At 30.3% G+C, this 20,989-nt stretch overlaps 1 long non-coding RNA gene across 2 annotated transcripts; it reads right to left on the bottom strand.

The window, feature by feature from the left end:
• Positions 1-14,595: 14,595 nt before the first annotated feature.
• On the bottom strand, positions 14,596-16,622 carry LOC131621762 (uncharacterized). Of its 2 annotated transcripts, XR_009289677.1 has the most exons (4): positions 15,979-16,622; positions 15,575-15,666; positions 15,256-15,500; positions 14,596-15,055 (listed from the first exon to the last, which is right to left on the bottom strand). It is a non-coding gene; the product is annotated as an uncharacterized LOC131621762 (long non-coding RNA). The 2 variants fall into 2 exon arrangements; XR_009289676.1 differs by having other exon boundaries at positions 15,256-15,666.
• Positions 16,623-20,989: the final 4,367 nt, after the last annotated feature.

The following is a 20,989-nucleotide window of genomic DNA, read 5'->3' as shown; positions in this document are numbered from 1 at the left end:
TAATAGCATAAAATACACTGAATAGTACGAAAGTGAAAAATATACTGATAAATATAATATTTTAAAAAATCGTAAACCGATCAACCAATCAAATCAAACAGAATCAAATCGGTTAGTTTGGTTTGGTTTCATTTTTAAAAAATGTTAAAAACTGGATCAAACTAAACTGAAAGAGATATCATTGGTTGGATTTTTTTGGACCAAAAATCGATCCAGATCGATCTGATTACACCCCTAGTTAAGTTGTAAAAATCGTTGCTAAGTTGCAAGAGGGACTAAAAATCAAAATTTTTAACTTTGAAGGAATGATTCTTTAATAAATTTTTTTAGAGCGGGAAAAAGTAAAAATATCTTACTTTAAAGGAATTTTAAATATATTTAACTCTTTCTTAAATAAAGTTGATTTAAATTTAAATTTTTTTCAATATAACAAAATATATAAAATAATAAGAATGAATAACTTTTGGTGCTATACCCAACTAATTTTATTTATAAGTCTCACTTGTTGATCATAGGTTTAGTTTGGTGTATTTGATTAGAATTTTAAAAAATTGTTGAAAAGTATTTTGATATCCCATCAATATTTTTATATAATTTAAAAAATGTTTGTCATATTCAATTTCAATAATGGTTTTGTTCAAATTAGATGTACAAATACAATGGCATTCTATATGAAAAGGACTCACCGTGAATTTTGACTCACCTTTCTATTTTGTTAGATCATACTATCATTTGGGTAATCTGTGACCGTCTCACATTTATTTTGTTGCTCTTTTCACAAAGTTCTTTGTTGTTGACCATGCCTCATACTTATTGTAGCGCATACTTATTGTTCTTACAAAAAACACTGTTTAGGCAACCTCACTGATGCTGGTCAGGGGAGGTCGCAAATGTAAGGAAATTAGCAGGTTACGTGACTTCTTCTCAATGTCTCCTTTTTTCATTTGTTTTGGTGTCCTTTATATAGTTTTCGTCTCCTCCCTCTGATTTCTTCAACAATGAATCATAATGAGTCGCCCTTACACTTTTCATGCTTTAAAGGCTTAAGGTAACGCTTGCTGCCTCGATAACGAGCAATAATCATGAGCGATAATTGTTCAAACATCAATTTCGCAACCTTCATTCAACCCTTGGGCTGCCTCTTAACCGTTACGGTAGGCTACCAACCCGGCCATCCGGCCACTATAAATGTCCGATCTGTTTTTTCCCGAGCACATACACGACCATGGCATTACAGAAAACAACTCGACTCCTTGCTATTCATGGAAATGCTTGCACCTCGGGTCTACCATCTCGACCAATATTTAGAGAGATATCCCGATTGAGCTAAAAGTTCCGGAATGTACACTTACAGAGAGGCAAATGCTTGTGCTGATGCTTTAGCAAATATACGTTGTAATTTATAGTTTAGTAGTATTTTCTTTTTGCATATTCTGAGTCAAATTGATTATTTAGTTGAGGCGGATGCGAGAGGGTTGATTAATCCATATTTGATTGTAGTGTGAGTTGTTTCTCTTTTGGAAGTAAGCCCTCTCTTCTAAACAACAAAAAATAAAGTAAAACTTTCATGAATAAATTGAAAGAAAAATGCGTCAAATGTTGCTTAAATATTTGATGAAGAATAATAAAATAATTATCTTTTTTAAACATACTTTACCATGTTTGCTTTGAGTGAGGCAACTTAGTTTTAAAGTTTTTGACTGTTTAATACAAAAAACGGTTCCAGTTGGATTACAGAGTGTATCAATAATTATATTTTTATCTAAACATGATGCTCTAAAATAAAAGTAAACAAAGTTAAGCTTGTAATAATTCTCGTATAAGATAAAAGTGGAAGCAAGTTGAAGCTAATCTCTCGGTGCAAAAAGATGTTAACTGTAGTATTTGACTTGAAGTGCAATAAAATAAATATTCCATTTTATTATTTGATATTTATTTTTAATTGAAGAAAAAAAGTAAAAGTGATAGAGTTTAATATTTGTTTTAGTTTTAAATACTGGTATTTTTAAATATTTTTAAATATTATTTATAAAAAAAGAAACCATAATAAAAATAATTTTAAATTCATTTTTAAAAAAGTAAAAAACTAATTTAATATTCAATAACATAAATATATGTTATTAAAAATTAAAGGGTTAAATATACAAAACTCCTCTGTAATATAGGCGAAATTCTCTTTTTCCCTGTCATTTTTCTTGTCACCTCCTTGAGATGTTAAAATTTATGTCTTTTACCTCCTAATTGCACAAGTTACCCCTGTAATATATTTTTTGATTTACCCTTCCAAATTCAGTGTTTTATTTGCACGTTTAAGGGAGAAATTCAAATATATATATATATATATATATATATATATATATATATATATATATATATATATATATATATATATATATATATATATTTCAAGAAGGGTAATGCGAATTTTGCCTATATTACAGAGAATAAAATAATATTAACCCAAAAGTAAACCTCTTAAGTTATATTACTCTTATAACATATAACTGATTTTATAGTTATAGTAGTTAGTTAGTTATTATTTGTTGTTTACTTGGGCTTTAGGCTGCAAGTCATCTCTTGTATATAAGCATCATGTCAATGCAAATTGAGCCTAAGTTCATTATGTCCACATTAAAATCTTTCACAATTAGAAGTTCATTATGTCCGGTTCATTAAATTGAGTAGTAGCATTCATCATTCACTAATGTAAATCACCAAGATAGAAAATTTGAAATCAGCCATGACATGTACAATAATCTGGTAGCATTGCTTAGCAAAACTGAAGAGTCAAACACTTCTGATTCTCATATCATTCATACCTCATCATTAGGTTTGCCTCACCATTCCATACATACTAATGTAAATTCATTAACCAATAGTTGGATAATTGACACAGGTGCAACATATCACATATGCTCTTCCCTTAACCTTTTATTTTATTCTTATCATTCTATTAGTTCAATTACCAACAAACTACCTAATGGATATCTCGTCTTTTCAAAAATTTCTATAACGGTTAGATTGGATGAAAACCTAACCCTCTACAATGTTCTGTTTGTTCTTGAATTTACTTTCAATTTGGTTTTTGCTTCTCAACTATCCTCATATGAAAAATGTAACCTTATATTTGATTATTTCTCTTGTATTATTCAGGAACAACCTTCACTGAGGATGATTGGTCTTACTAAAATTCACAATCACTTGTACATCCTTAGTCAGGATTCTTTTATTCTATTTGCATATCACACTAATTTAACTTTTACAAATTGTACTTATATTGTTTCTAGTAAACTTAGTTTCTAGCATCATAAACATGGCCACCCTTCACACAATGTATTCAAAATAATTCAACAAATTTTTCTTCAATTTCATGCTCATTCTAATTATATTTCGAATTGTTGTCATTATGTTGAACAAACTAAGTTGTCTTTTCCTTTGAGCAGAATCAAAACTACCTCAGCTTTTGAATTAATTCACATGGATATATGAGTGTCATTCACACCTTCATATATTCATGGTCACTCTAATTTTCTAATTGTTGTAGATGACTTCACAAGACACGCTTATGCCTTTCTAATGAAAGCTAATTATGAGGCTAGGACCTTAATTGTGAGATTCATTATCATGGTCAAGGAAACTTAAAATTGACATATCCTCCTCTTGATCTTTGATATGCATCACGTACTAAGTGGAGTTTAGCGCGAGAAAATATTATTCAGTGTCGTCTCTTGGATCTTATCGATCATAGAGATTGGGATCAACGCCAGACTAGATTATTCAGACAAATGAGAGGGGTTGAAACCATGAGTCACTATTTCCATGGGAAGATTTTATTACAATGATTTGGATCTGGATTGGATAATATTTTATCATGGAATTTCACGAGAATCAAATTTCGATTGTCATAAATGGGGTTATTGCTCCAGATCATAACCAAAATTAAGTTTGAATTGTGATATTGGACTCTTCATGTGGTGAATCACGGGGTGGACCTGCAAAATTACCACTCCGGTGCTCAAGTCAATTAATGAATTCGAAAAGGGATAGAATGAAATATGGAAAATATGATTGTGCCTTAAATATTATATGTGTAGAAGTTTTATCCCTAGATCGAGCTGGTTGTTATGCTTGTTTAAGTTGGTATTTGTGTTGTTGGAGTTTGTTTGAAGTCCCACATTACTTAGGTTCCCAAGTTGTTGACTGTATAAATATGTAAGGTTAATCTCATCCTTTGAGCTAGTGATCGGTAAAATAGAAAGTGTATTTTTCCAATATAGTAATAATTGAAAATCCCAAAGTATCAATCTCAAGGATTGCGTGAGGTTATAGAGTTATATTTCAATTCAATTAAACAAAAGCCTTGGGGTTTTGGTTTGGAAAATTCTGAATTAAATAACAAATAAAAGTAAAAGGTTAACTTGGCCAAGTATGAGTAACATGCCAGGGTATGTGTGTGCATTAACATGTAATAACTCTGAATCCTTATTTCAATAACAAATTCTAACTTATCAATTACCGGTTCATAAGGATTTTTGCTCCTAATTTCTTAGTGGGCAAAACTTTGAACATTCATCATAAATCCTAATTCTTTAGCGAATTATGATGAAATCAAGCCTTTGAATTATCAAGAATATTCCGATTACTATGGGGTATTCCTATTCCTAGGCAATATCTACTATAGTCTAATTATACAAAAACTCTAACAATGACGGTCTAGCCTAATTGCTAGTCATACATCAATCCTGTTGGTCCGACGCGGAAAGCTTTAGAAATATTGTACAGTTAAATTGAACATGAAAGATAATAGATTACTGAAATTGGGAAATCAAAGTCATTACAAACGTTAATAAGGGACACCCCCTAGCATTGGGGGTTTTAACTACTCATAGGATTCAAAGAAATTAAAAAATTCAAATAAAGACATTACAATATGGATGATGAACTTTGATCTTTAATCGCTCCCGCTCATGAAAGTTCTTTGTTCTTCCTCAATTGCATAAGCTTCAATCTTCAATTGTATAATTCTTTGTCTGCCAAAGATCCTTCTTTTTTCTCTAAATAAGGTTTAAATAGTATTAGGTCATCCCTCAGTATTGCAAAATGTATAAAGAACCCTTAAGGATCCAAAACACTTAAAATTCTAAAAAAATCGGAATTTTTAGCGTATTTGTTGACACGGCCATGTCATTTGACACGGGCGCCCGTGTCAGCTTCTGTCCCCTGCTTTAAATCATGCCTTTTGTGCAATAGGTATGACACGGCCGTGTCGTGTGACTCGGGCACCCGTGTCAGGACCCCTGTAGCTTTCATATTTCTTTTGCCTTTGCACTTTTTGCAGTGATTTATCCCGATTTCTCCATCTGAGCCTAAAAACACTATAACACAAAACCAAAGCATAAAATGAAGAATAAAGCAATGAAATGCTTAACGACATAAATCAAAGATAACTAAAATAAACGGTAAATAAACGTGTAAAAAGCACTGATCAGCTAGCTTTTGAGGTTGATATTCAAGCATATTTAACATGTTATCAGAGCCTGTTTAAGGATTGTAATATAGGCGTTTGACCCAGGACCAAGCTAAGCGTGATCATAGGTGTTGAAGTTGGTATTTGTGTTGTTGGAGTTTGTTTGAAATTCCACATTGCTTAGTTTCCCGGGATATTAATTATATAAATATGTGAGATTAACACCACCCTTTGAGTTAGTTTCTGAGGTTGAGATTCAAGCAAATTTAACATGGTATCTAGAGCTTGTTTTGACCTTCTTTGAGTTCCCCAAAACAAAAGTTTGGGATGTGTTTGGTTTGTTTCTTAGTGACAAGTTCTATTGAAGAAAAAAATCTTTTTGTTAAATCGTTAATTTGTACTCCACATATCGTCTTCCATTTTTGTATGAATGAATATAAAGATTGAATTATATATGACCTCAGTCCACTCTCTCCCTATTGGTTGCTTCTCTCTCCATTGATTCTTCTTCTTATTCTTTCTTTTGTTTGGTTGATTCTTTCTCTCTCTCTCTCTCTCTCTCTCTCTCTCTCTCTCTCTCTCTCTCTCTCTCTCTCTCTCTCTCTCTCTCTCTCTCTGTTCTTCTATTTGGTTACTCCTTTCTCAATTGGTTATTTTATTTGGATGCTTATTTCTTCGTTGATTCTCTCCTACTTATTGGTTCTTCTATTTTGTTGCCTCACTTTCGCTCTCTTATTGATTCTTCTATTTGGTTAATCCTCTCCCTATTGGTTGTTCGATTTGGTTCATATTGAATTGGATTGGTTCAATTTGATCTAATTTGATTTTGTTCATTTCAATATGATTGGTTCAAATTGATTTGTTTCTATTTAATTTGGTATGATTTGATATGGTTCAAATTGATATGGATCGATTTAAATTGATTATGTTCGAATTGATTTAGATTGTATTAGATTGGATTGGTTTAATTTTATATGATTTGATTCAGTTTGATTTTATTCAAATTGATTTTTTGGTTTGGTTTGTTTCCTGTTTCTCTAGATGCCCCTCCTCCCTCAATTGGTTTCTCTCTTTAACTTCTTCAAGCGCGTCTTCTCTCTTTGATTGTTGCATCTTCCTATAATGATTCTTCTTATGGGTTACTCTTTGTATTGGTTATGATATTAATTAGTTTGGTTTGATCGCTTATTTTTAGGATTAATTTGTAACAAGTTTAAAGTTTAACAAACTTTATCTTGAAAAGCAATGATATTGTTTTAGATTTATATTGTTTATTATTTAATATGTTTTTATTTTTTGTTTATCAAACTCTTAATGCTTCATGTTAATACATTGTGAGTTTGAGAGGATATGTTAGATAATATGTAATGAGTCTTTATTTATAGATGTACTTTAAGTAATTTAGATATTTTTTTTATATTATTCATATTATTAAAACCCTAGTCTTTTCCTTTCTTCCCTATTTTTTTATGTTATTCATAACACTGAAGTCTGATATTGCTTAGATTTTCAGACCGCTGATTATATAAATATGTGAGAACAATCTCACACTTTGAACTAGCTTTTGGGGTTGAGGTCTAAGTATATTTAATCTTGTCTTCTTTAAAATACTAGTTGGCTCTAGACAATATCCTATTAATTTTTAACCCCATATTATTTTTAACCCAATTCATAAGTGATCGTACCTGATCAGAAGAATCGTCAAGGTCGGCAACGTGGTTAACTTCTGTGAACTGGGGGGTGTACCTGCAAGGTACTCCGATGCCAAAGTAAGTTCTAAAGCAAGGAGAGCAAGCACATAAGAGATATGTTAAGGTGAATAATGAATAACTGACCCTCTAGTGAAAATGTGTATTTATAGCCTCCGGCGCTGGGCCAAGATTCTCTAATTGGGCCAAGTCCCTTGGAGGCCCACGTGCTAGAAAACTGCCAGAATCCTACGTGGTAGGGCTGAGTCAGCAAATGACTCACATTCTGGGTAAACGAAACGTAGGGTTCAGAGCAAGATGCCTGAATTCCTCGCGAGCGGGTTTGACCACGTGTTCTTCCGTAAGCACGTGGGATTGGTGCTTGCAACGGCTAATGTGTGTGTTTATTGGGCCTCGAACAGAGATGGGCCTGTTTGGCCACGACTAAAGGGTTGGACTTGTTTGGCGATAGCCTAAGTGCTGGGCCTGCTCGGCCCAGACTAGAACAATAAGTAACAAATTGTTAACTGAAGAGATAAAATATATTAGTTTATCATATTATATTATGTTTGCTAAATCGGTCCTTCAACTTTTTTTTTTTTAGTTTTAGTCTCTTTTTAATTTAAGGTTAAATTTTAATGACATGACAGTGTAGTTGATAATGTGTCACTGTCACATTTGTAATAATTAATTTCCATGTTTTTTAAATTAATTTTTAGTCACAATTATTTGTTTAAAAATTTGAAAAATTAATTAGTTAAAAATAGGAAAACAAAATTATAATAATCAACCGCTATCGAACACATGCATGGTTTAAAAAAATTGCAAGATTTTACCTTACTCTCTCAACCCTAGCCATCGTCACTTTACTTCTTCTTTATCTCTTAGAGAGGGGTTATTTAGGATCAATTTTGATCCAAAATCACCATTCCAAATTGTTCTTGTTTCTCTATTAGTTAAATAAGTGATTTTCACATATATTTAGTGTTTCTTTTATTTTAATATTTGATTTTGTCATTTTTGTGTGTTGTTGTTTGTTTTAATTTCCCGTCTTTGTGCGGTATAGTTTATTTTTCTGTCTTTATGCGGTGTTCATTTGTTTTAGGTTGAAAAATGATTTTCGATCTAGTGCAAATCTATAATATAAGAAAATGAATGGTTGTGTAAAAATCCAAAATACCCTTATTTGATTTTTTGCCACCACAGTAAAATAGTGGTTTTTTTGGTCTTTGTACCATAAAGTTCATAATTTTATTATTAAAATAATACAACTCTTATATTTTATCAAACTTATCAAATCTCTCTCTATTCTCTATTTTTTTCTCTTTCATCACTTTCTCACTTCTTTCTTCCAAAAAAAATATATCAATCTATAATATAAGAAAATTAATGGTTGTGGAAAAGTCCAAAATACCCTTATTTGTTTTTTTGTCACCACATTAAAATTATGGTTTTTTGGTCTTTGTACCATAAAGTCCTTAATTTTATTATTAAAATAATACAACTCTTATATTTTATCGAACTTATGAAATTTCTCTCTCTCTCTCTCTATTATCTTTTTTTTCTCTTTTATCACTTTCTCACTTCTTTCTTCCAAAAAAAAATCTATCAATCTATAATAAAAGAAAATTAATGGTTGTGAAAAAATCCAAAATACCCTTATTTGATTTTTTGTCACCACATTAAAATTGTGGTTTTTTGGTCTTCATACCATAAAGTTCTTAATTTTATTATTAAAATAATACAACTCTTATATTTTATCAAACTTATCAAATCTATCTCTATTCTCTATTTTTTTTTCTCTTTCATCACTTTCTCACTTTTTTCTTCCAAAGAAAAATCTATCAATCTATAATATAAGAAAATTAATGGTTGTGGAAAAGTATAAAATACTCTTATTTGATTTTTTTTCCACCACATTAAAATTGTGGTGTTTTGGTCTTTGTACCATAAAGTTCTTAATTTTATTATTACATCTATAATATAAGAAAATTAATGGTTGTGGAAAATTACAAAATACCCTTATTTGATTTTTTGCCACCACATTAAAATTGTGGTTTTTTGGTCTTTATACCATAAAGTTCTTAATTTTATTATTAAAATAATACAATTCTTATATTTTATCAAACTTATCAAATCTATCTCTATTCTCTATTTTTTTTCTCTTTCATCACTTTCTCACTTTTTTCTTCCAAAAAAAAATCTATCAATCTATAATATAAGAAAATTAATGGTTGTGGAAAACTATAAAATACTCTTATTTGATTTTTTTTCCACCACATTAAAATTGTGGTGTTTTGGTCTTTGTACCATAAAGTTCTTAATTTTATTATTACATCTATAATATAAGAAAATTAATGGTTGTGAAAAATTACAAAATACCCTTATTTGATTTTTTGTCACCACATTAAAATTGTGGTTTTTTGGTTTTTGTACCATAAAGTTCTTAATTTTATTATTAAAATAATACAACTCTTATATTTTATCAAACTTATCAAATCTTTCTCTATTCTCTATTTTTTTTCTCTCTCATCACTTTCTCACTTCTTTCTTCCAAAAAAAAATCTATCAATCTATAATTTAAGAAAATTAATGATTGTGGAAAAGTCCAAAATACCCTTATTTTTGTAAATAATACCTAAACAAAAATGAAGTCTGTATACGGGAAAAATATATTATTGACCTAAATATTTTTATATACGAGAAATTGTATTTATGATCAAATATTTTTGATCAAAAAATACTATACGGGAAAAAATATATTATTGATCTAAATATTTTAATATACGAAAATTTAATATTGATCCAAATATTTTTGTAAATGATACCTAAACAAAATAATATTTGTATACGGAAAAAAATTTATTATTTACGAAAAATGGTATTTATGACCCAAATATTTTTTATTTAAAAATAGTATACAGGAAAAAATTTATTATTGATCTAAATATTTTTATATACAAAATTTACTATTGATCCAAATATTTTTGTAAATGATACCTAAACAAAAATGAAGTCTGTATACGGAAAATCTATTATTGATTTAAATATTTTTATATACGAGAAATGGTATTTATGATTAAATATTTTTAATCCAAAAATAGTATACGGAAAAAAATTTATTATTGATCTAAATATTTTTATATATGAAATAATCAATTATTTATCTAATTTTCTTTTCTTTTTTAACATTTTTATTTAAAATAAATGATGTATTCAAATTCACGTAACCGAATAGAACCTGTGCGTATGCACGGGTTTGTTACTAGTTCAATCTATGACATTGGTGTCATTAACGCTCCGAAAACATGAATATTTAGGATATTTCAATATAGTTATATTCGTAAGTATATGCAATTTGCTATTTTATATTATTAACATGAATGTTGTGAGTTTGTTTACAAATTCATCTTTTTATTTTTGTGATTTTTAATTCATATTACAATAATGTAATCTATTAATTGAAATGAATAAATATATTTTTAATAAAAAAAAACAGCTATCAAACACCGCACCATATGAAAGTTTAGCAGTTATTTACCACTAAGACACCCCATCATTCATGTTCATATAGGTAGCAAGACTATATAATATCTCATAACACACCGTGCAGCAACGGACACACTACATTGTCATCAAACTATTACCCACAAAGAGATCAAACACAAGGGCCAACTTTGAACCATACCCATGAGTCATTTTCGCCAAAGAACAATTTTGAAGTCCTGCACAAGTCTGCAATACATTATTAGTCTCAATTCATTCTAAAGCATTTTAACAAACACGTGGACGTTGTTTTGGAAATTGTTACTGAGGAGAAAGGCTTTGATGATTTTGTAGTTTATACAAAACTAGCGGGATACCCGTGCATTCGCACGGGTACTGGTATGGTACGCGCATTTGTTTTCAATATATAATAAGAATGAAATGAAAGAAAAATTAAATTGTTAAATCAAAAAAATTTATTTATTGTTTATTTATTTAGAAGATGAAATGTAAATGATATTAATATTTGGATCAGTTGTTTCATTTTTCCCGTTTTATATAATTTCTACGATATAAGAAAACAAACAATAAAATTTTATTGACTCACTGCATATTTGGATCAGTGGTTTCATTTTACCCGTAGTAAAGTTGGATTAGTAAGTTATTCCTTTTTTTGAGGTGACATAAGAGAGAATTGGTATTCAATGTTAGAAAAAATTGGAAAAAAAAAGTGAATATAGCATTTATAAAAAGTGAAAAAAAAAAGTAAATATTATATCACTACTTTCAAATATTTTGATATCCAATGTCAAAAATATTTGTATCAACAATAATTTTTTCCAATTTATAAAAATATTTTTATCAACAAAACATTTTTTCCCGTTTATAAAAATATTGTATTAACAATACACATTTTCGTTTATATTCGTATCAACAATATACTGTTTTTCATTTAAAAAATATTTATATTAACAATAGACTTTTTTCCGATTATAAAAATATTTAAATCAACAATACGCTTTTTCCTGTGTTAATAAATATTTGTTCAATAATACATATTTTCCACGCTTTTTCCTGTGTTAATAAATATTTGTTCAATAATACATATTTTCCGTTTATAAAAATATTTATGTCAGCTTTACACTTTTTCTCATTTATAAAAATAATTGTACCAATGATAAATTGTTTCCCCTTTATAAAAAATATTTATTTCAACAATTTATTTTTTCACATTTATAAAAATATATGTAACAAAAACTATTAAAATTAAATTTTTTCAGTTTTTAAAACAAAAACAAAAATCACTTAGAAAAGAAATAAATTTAGTTTTTTTAAGTGTATTGAAAATAGTTACGTTTTTTAATTTTCTTTTTTCTTTTCAATAATGTAATTCATTTTTTATGTAGATTATTTATAAATTAATTATTAAAAGTAACAATTGGGCTTGCAACTCGTATTCTTTCAAGAGAGAGTCATATTTCAATTCAAAAGACAAGTACTTAATTTTTTTAATTTGTCGTGTAAAAGAGGTATATAAACTCTTAGTTTTTGAGAATCTCTTCCAATGTGGGACTTTAACTTCATTGTTTCTTTATTTCCACAACAACAGTAACTCATAACTTCATTGTAGTTTGTATCCCATTTCTTCACCAACATCACCATATCAGTATGATTCTATCAATCCACCAACAATCCAAGCATGCACCGAAAACAAAAAATGCACTTTTACCATTGGTCCACTATCCACCATTGATATCACTGTTGTCTTCGTTTTCATGCCCGTGCCATATTTTGTATTAATTATATACCCTGCAACTTGCACCAAATAATCGTGAGTCGTCGTAAACAAACACATGCAACTAATCCCATGTTAACTTGAATATACAACATCAATACATGAGAGAATGCTATATTTCTATGTCTACTTTGATAGAATTTGTTTTATATTTCTATGGCTCCTGGTAGCTTCTGGTCCATTCCTCAATTTCTTCTGGATTTAACTTTACATTCTGAGGGCATGATGCAGTCAAGCACTCAACTTTTTTCATAATCAACATGCTTAAATGAGAGCAACATGCTTACCCTCTTGTAATACTGTGCACTGTACAATTTCATAATCACATAACTATGAAACATGACATCATACATGCTCTTAACGTTACTTAATTTATAAAACCATGATACAGAAAATTACCACGCTGCTCTTATCAAGACTAATTCAATGATAAGAAATTGGAGTAAGTGCTGAAGCAGCTCTTTACCAGCTATGGCATTATGGTAATGTTAATAATGATAAAAGATTTCTTTAGTGTTGGTACCATATAATCTAAGCGGACATGCAGATGAAGCTAACTGTGGTATCACTATTAAGTCTACTATGTGTGGTCCAAGTTGGCAATGAGAATAGAAAGAGAAGTTTGTTTTGAAATATAATCCCACATAGAAAGATGAAGCTAACTGTGGTATCACTATTAAGTCTACTACGCGAATTTGAATACATCATTTATTTTAAATAAAATGTTAAAAAAGCAAAAAATGTTTAGATAAATAATTGTAAATTTGTATATATAAATAAATTTCAATCAATAATATATTTTCTTAGTATACTATTTTTGGATCAAAAATATTAGATCATAAATACCATTTCTCGTATATTAAAATATTTAAATCAATAATAGATTTTTTCCCGTATACAAATATTATGTTTGTTTATGTATCATTTACAAAAATTTGAATCAATAGTAAATTTTTCGTATATAAAAATATTTAGATCAATAATTGATTTTTTCCCGTATACCATTTTTGAATGAAAAATATTTGGATCGTAAATACCAATTTTCTATATATCAAAATATAAAGATAAATAATAGATTTTTTTCTGTATACAAATATTATTTTTGTTTATAAATTATTTACAAAAATATTTGGATCTATGGTAAATTTTCAGATATAAAAATATTTAAATCAATAATAGATTTTTTTCTCATATACCATTTCTGAATCAAAACTATTTTTATCATAAATACCATTTTTCGTATATAAAAATATAAAAAGGGTCATAAATAACTCAAATAGATTAAACAATTATTTTAAATAAAAAATATAAAAGAAAAAAAATAGATCAATAATAAAAAAAATTCTCTTGTACAAATATTATTCTTTTAGTTATCGTTTACGAAAAATTATATATAAATCAATATTAAATTTTCATATATAAAAATATTTAAATAAGTAATATATGCTTTACCGTATACCATTGTTAGATAAAAAATATTTGAATCATAAACACATATTTTCGTATATAAAAATATTTATATTAAACATAAATTTATCCTGAATACGAATATTATTTTTGTTGATATATCTTAAATAAAAATATATAGATCAAAAGTAAATTTCCGTATATAATTATATTCAATAGATTTATTTTGTTATGCATGTTGTATATATAAACATAACTTATAACACATAACAAATATATTTATTTCACAAAATCAATTATAAAAACTATTGTTTCATATAAATCTTGTAGTAAAAAGTGATTTATAATTTTACTATAAAGTTTCAAGTAATGGTAGTTGACTCACTTTTAGAGTGAGACACATTATTTCATAAAATGTTTTTTAATCCGTAAAAACATTATTTATTAATTAATAATACATATGAAATAGTTTTATTTGAATTTAAATTATAAATGACATAGTTTTTGTAATTTAATACACTTCTCATTACCCTTTAAACAAAAAAATCTACATTAAAAAATCTGTGAAGATTCACTTTTTCATAAGTGACAGCAATGTCACACTTACTTTTTCAAAAGTGACAGCAATGTCACACTTCTAATTATAATACTACTGACAAAGATTAAAAATAAACAATCAACTTGAACATTGGTTTCTATCAGTACACTTGAACATTGATTTCTATCAAACTTCTTTACAAAAGATTCCAACTTAAAATAACTCTTGGCACAAATTGCTCATAAAAGACATCAAAGTAACTCTTTCACCTAACTTTTATACAACTCACAAATTGCTTACAAAACACTCCTCAAGTCATAAATTTATACAGCTACAACACTGTTCAATGCAACTACACTTTCTTCAGAATAGCAGTAAGATGAAGCTAGTGTCAATGTTCACTACAGAAAGATGAATATAAGATGAAAAAGCAGAATAACATTAGCTAAGTTTAGTTTTAACTTGTCATGAGCATTTCTAAGGTCTTCTTCAATTCTAATAATGCTTTAATTAAAAAAAACGTATGCATCCACTCTATTATTGATCGCAAAACAGCTTCCACTGCCACTACCGTAACTGCTGGTGGTAATACTTATGTTGTTTGCAGTGAAAGATGACCAGGATACTGAAGCCTCATTAATAACGGGTTGATAACTTTCACTTGCCCAACTTTTCTGCTTCAATCCATAAGACACATTCTTTTGATTAGTACAAAACGTTGTTAGGCTACAGCATTGCCAAACTTGAACAAATTGCTACTTTCCAAGATTGATTAACAATAATAAAAAAATATTCTGAAACAAATGCTTACTTGTATGAAAAACCATACAGTAAAAAAGGAAAGGAAAAAGTATACAAATTCAGTGAAAGATACCTGAGGAAGAAAAGAAACCAGAAGCCTTATCCTGCCACTGAGGTGAGGATACAGAAAGTATTGAACCATAAGCTAGTAACAAAATCAAACCATCATGAATCCAAAGCCCTTAGTTCATGTCTCCACCAAATTGAGTTATCAGAAACCTACATCCCATAGGAGTTTGACCTTGCAGTGAAAACGGGAGGATGCTAATAGTCTATAATATTTATCATCATAAGAATACATAACCAACAATATTGAACCTGAAAAAGTTAAGGAGTAACCATTCAACACAAATTAGAAAAGTTTCTATAGAAAAACAAATCTAGCAGTGTACATTAGAAATCTGCATATCAGGACCAAAGTCTACGAACTCTAGTGCTTATTCACTTATAAATTTGAGTTCAAAACAGGACCAAATGATTGAACCTGAAAACAATAGAAAAAATCCAATAAATATTCAACCTAAATGGGTACAACATCTATCTCAGTTAAAGAATTATTATACAAACATCTAATTCTTCAATTTAAAACCAGTACATACTTTTAGAAATAAAATCAATATAAACATAATACCTAAAATATCATATATTCTAAGAACCCTAACCACAAATTGTCCCCTTTTCATTATCAACACCAAGAAAATCAAAACCCTAACTTTCTCGTTCTTGAACCCATTGTCTTACATTCAAAACAACCCCGTTCTTGAACCCATTGTCTTACATTCATCAAGATTCATACCTTTTTTCACATTTTTCAACGAAAGATTGAAACCCATAAATTTATCTCCATCAAGATTCCTAGAAACCTTCATATCTTCTGTTGACGAAGAACCCATCTAGAAAGCAACAAATGACACTTGAATAACCTAAAAAACAAAAGTATGATTGTTAAAATCAAACACGTAGAGTCCAATCTATAAAAAAATCAAGAATGAAACACAGAGTTGCACTTCATAAAATAGGGAGGATTTTGGAATTATGATAGAAACCAAAAATGCTTAAGGTGTTTGAGAATCAAAAGTAGTAGAAGAAGAAGAACAAAGCTAAGGGTTGAGTTGAAGAATGAGAAATGAGAAGAGAGATATGTGGTTCTGATGAGAGAGAATGGAGGTTGTGTGTTTGTATTTGCTGAGTTTCTACAACAGAAAAGTGAGGTCTTGGGGGCAGTGAGGTACTGTACACGCAAACAGTATTTGGAGTTTCAAAAAATGTACTTCTTCGGTTAACATATTGTTCTACATGAACTAATAAGACAACATGTTTTTAAAAATTGTACACAAATGATAGTAAGTATAATTGATTTCAAACTAATAGTACATATTGGTTGCAAAAAGTAAATTTTAGACACAAAATGCCCCCAAATTGATGAGGTGGAGGGCAAAGACAAAAGATTAAATTGGTGTTTTCCAAAACCATTAATTTTCTTATATTATAGATGTATTTTTTTCAAGACCTGTAGTGAATACTTGTGCATGTGCTTGTCTAAGATGGTTCATGTTCTTGCGTTTTTCCAATAGTACTAAGCATCTTGTAGTGCTACTTGACATGGGAATCGGGAATGAAACTACATTCAAAATGTATTGTGTGTTAGTGGTTGGTGATGTTGAAGCTGCATGGTAAGTGTTTGATGAAATTCCTAGCTTAAGTGCAACTTTTTAGAGTGTGATGATTTCTGGATATGCAAAAGTGGGTGATGTTGATTCAGCTGGGTTTCTCTTTGATGCCTGAGAAAGATAAAGGGATATCGGGAGCCATGATTTTTTTTTTTTTGACAAATTCAATATACCATGATTTTTGGTTATGTATAAAATAATTGCTTTAAAGAAAGTTTTTATTTATCTAATTTATTTTTCAAATAATAATTATGATTAAAAAATAGAATTTAATTAGAATACATCGACAATGTAAAGTATTTTTATAATGAGAGTAAATTGTGATGTGTAATCGTCATATCTATCATATAAGAAAAGTCTACCATTTGGGCAATTCTTAGACCATCCACATCAGCAAATGCTCCCTCAATTTTCCACGTCACTTTTCTCAATTTTGTGCTCTGCCTTCATTATGCTACGACAGTTACAATTGTCACGTACGTTGCAGTTACTAAGAATCCTCTTTCTCTTCCAAAATCTTCCTCTTATTATTCCAAAACGGTTTCGAAATCATTTTTCCTTTCACACTCAGAACGAATCTCCTTCCTCTCTCTCTCTCCGAGCCAAAACGGCAACGCCTCCACTCTTCTTCCCCGACGAACTGCTCTGAATCATCCCCTCTGATAGTCTTCCGCATCCGTTCATCGGTTTGGTTATGTTGCTGAGGTGTTTTGTTCGCGTTTGAACCTATGGTGTTTGGTTTTGAATGTTTGATGATGAATGTTGAGTTGAAACAGCTCTGAATTGCCAAAGCTGGGTGAAATCTTTCCGAGTTTATGTTATTTTCTCTTTAATCTCTCTTCTTCTCTCTCAAACTTTCTCCATTCAAATGTGATTTAGGTGTATTAATGTTGCCTAATTTAGTTTTATTTTTGGAATGAATTAATAGGCCACCAAGTGTTTGTTATAATGATTGAAGATTGTTGGAGAATGTAAGAAAATCAATTCAAGATTGAAGATGTTATGAGGTGAGTTTTCTGTTATGGAAGTTTGATAATGATATTCTTAGGGTTTTCTGATTTTTCTTATATAGATTGAAATCGGTGATGGTGATTATGGAGTGAAGATTTGAGATATGGAGGAGGATTTGGTGTAACACCCTTCTAAACCCCACGGAAATTAATAAAATAATTTTCAGAGTAAAACATGAAAACAAGGGTGCCACAATTCAATTTAAAACAAATTATCACAAATTCATTGTCATGCTTTCACTAAGGAACAATCTGTCATAATACATAAACATCTCATGTTTACACAGCGGAAAATTCATCAACGGATAAGCATAACATCATCTATGCAATATCCCACATAATTTAATACAATAACAACACGATAGAGTATCATCATAAACTCTAATCTAACGTTCCCCCAGTGTTACAATATCAGAGCATGACACCTGACGCTACACTAACACTGACTTATGAGCTAATCCTCACCAAGTCGAAAGCAGCTATCCTCAATCTGAAAATATCAACAGTAAGGGTGAGTCTCATCACAGTTAACAAATGTTATTGCATCTTAAATAACAACACATCATAGTTATATCATTCACCCAATTTCATCATATTCAGATTATCAGGAACATCTATCATTTACACAAACATCAACAGAACACATCTTTCAAACAGACAATCATACTCAACATTAATCCAACAAAACACACAAACAACACATCATCAATATTTATAACACTGGAATACATCCAATCATGTTATAAAAGTATGCATATGTATGAACTGACACTATGCATGTGGTACCAAAATTCGTGAATCATATTCACAGGACTTCTCTCCACGATACTGCCCTTTAATCGCTCACACCCCACATGGGCACACGATTAACCTCATCGCTCACACCCCCATGGGCACACGATGACTGCTTACTAATCTCCGCACAATGGGAATTAGCCACCAACGATCCACTCATCAACGGGATCCATCATCAAATGCACATGAATGAATGCAACATATACAACATACTTATACCCTCGTCAAGTCTAATGAGTAACATCATCAAATACTCATTTCATCATCATCATCAACATCATCATCATCATCAAAGTATGTCTATATACGTTAGCATCATTCAATACAATCAATCATCATCATCATCATCATTAAAGAACATACAAGTGTCCACATCAATCATCATCATAAAAAATAAGGACACACATGTATTCACATCATTTCAAAGCAATCAGTCATCATCATACGACTCCAAACAAATCATCACATCCTAATGTTTTTCCAAAACAACAACTCATATTGTCACATGTCATCATATATGTCAACAATATATCATCCAATTAAACAAATCATCACATGATTAATATTTCAACGTAGCATGTATTTAACACATCTCATCACATATATGTACAATACATCATTCACCAAGAAATAAAATCACATTTAAAATAATTGAGTTTACACCTCATTCCATCATTTAAACACGTAGGCTATCTCATAAGATTCATCGTACTCGAAACGGCACTAAAAACAGACCTACGATTCGAAAGTTACACATCATTTAACTTTCCCCAGAGATAACTATCGCTACAGCACGCGGCGCAACCAAGGTTCGCGGCGCGACCTGAACCACAAAAACATGTTCGCGGCGCTAACCTATGCACGCGGCGCGAAACGAGAAAACAAGTACGCCTTCGCGGCGCCAACACAGGTACGCGGCGCGACCTGTGCGTATCACAATTTCCTGGCATTCTACCCACCTGTTCGCGGCGCCAACCCTGTGCACGCGGCGCGAACCGGCGATTTCAGGAACCCCAACCTGCAGAAAACAGCATTCTACACATTCCAAACACACCCAATTCATACCAGTACGAACCTAGGGAAATCGAATGCACATACAACACGAAAAACACCTCATAATACATCAATCACGCATCAATTGGGACCAAAACAACATAGGTATCATGGATTCAAACATAGGGATCAAACATCATACAATTCGACTAAATCCCTAAATCTATCATATAACCCAATTGACTCAACAACATCCCTAATCAATATTATTATCTAAGAACACGATAATAGATGATAACCGGAGAGTCCCCCCTTACCTTAGCCAAGAGTTCTTGATTGGTCTCTCCCTCCATTGCTCCTCTTTCACGCTCTTCGTGTTCCAACTCTTCTGCTCTGCTTTTCACGTTCCTTTCCCTTATTCCCAATTCTTATTATTTTATAAAATAAACTTTAATTGGAATAAGACCTTTACTAACATAGCACCCCCTCATTCCTTAACATCACACTTGGCCCAATAGCCCATCTCATAATTCTTTCCAAATAATTCCACAAAATACCGAATAATTCCAAATAATAATTTAATTTCCGATTAAATTAAAATTAGAAAATATGGGGTGTTACAACTCTCCCCCACTAAAAGAGTTTTCGTCCTCGAAAACACTCCTCAAGTAACCAGCTCATATAAGAGTCCTTCACCTGACTCTCCAGCTCCTAATTAACATTACCATCAGTCAATCCTCAAAAATCCATCTGGCATAACCAACAGGAACATGTTTCATACATTCCAATCCCCGTTCTTACGTCACATTTGACCATCCAAGGTGTACCATTCATAATATCTCCAAAAGGTTAACTACAATAGAACATTGAGGTACAACCTATACCATACGCTCAACAACTGAGTAATACAATTACACAATCCATAGTATGATCACACTTGATCAACAATGCAGTAATGAATTCCATCTACCAACATACCAACCTTAGACACACTCTTCCATCTGAGCGATAAAATAATACTTACATTTTTCACCAGCTGCTTCTTTCAAGGAACTCAACTGTAATATTCATATATCATCGGGTTTCAACTTTCTGACTCCTCTTAAGTCACACCAGCAATATCCAACACGTTACATTCCGCTTTTTCCGCACTACTCTGACTACTCATCACAATCATCTATACCAAATAGATTTTCTGAGTTTTACCCGATTCCGACTCTCCCTTTACTAATTCGTTCAAGAATCATTTCTTCATCATTCATGGTACCAATTTACCACTTAGCAATACTTACTCGTACTCAAAAACAAATTCTTGAATTACTACATCTATCAAAACATT

Source organism: Vicia villosa, unplaced genomic scaffold (assembly GCF_029867415.1).
Source record: "Vicia villosa cultivar HV-30 ecotype Madison, WI unplaced genomic scaffold, Vvil1.0 ctg.000011F_1_1, whole genome shotgun sequence".
Lineage (NCBI taxonomy): Eukaryota > Viridiplantae > Streptophyta > Magnoliopsida > Fabales > Fabaceae > Vicia > Vicia villosa.
Note: the sequence above shows the minus strand (reverse complement) of the source record. Positions and strands in the feature narration are given on the sequence as shown.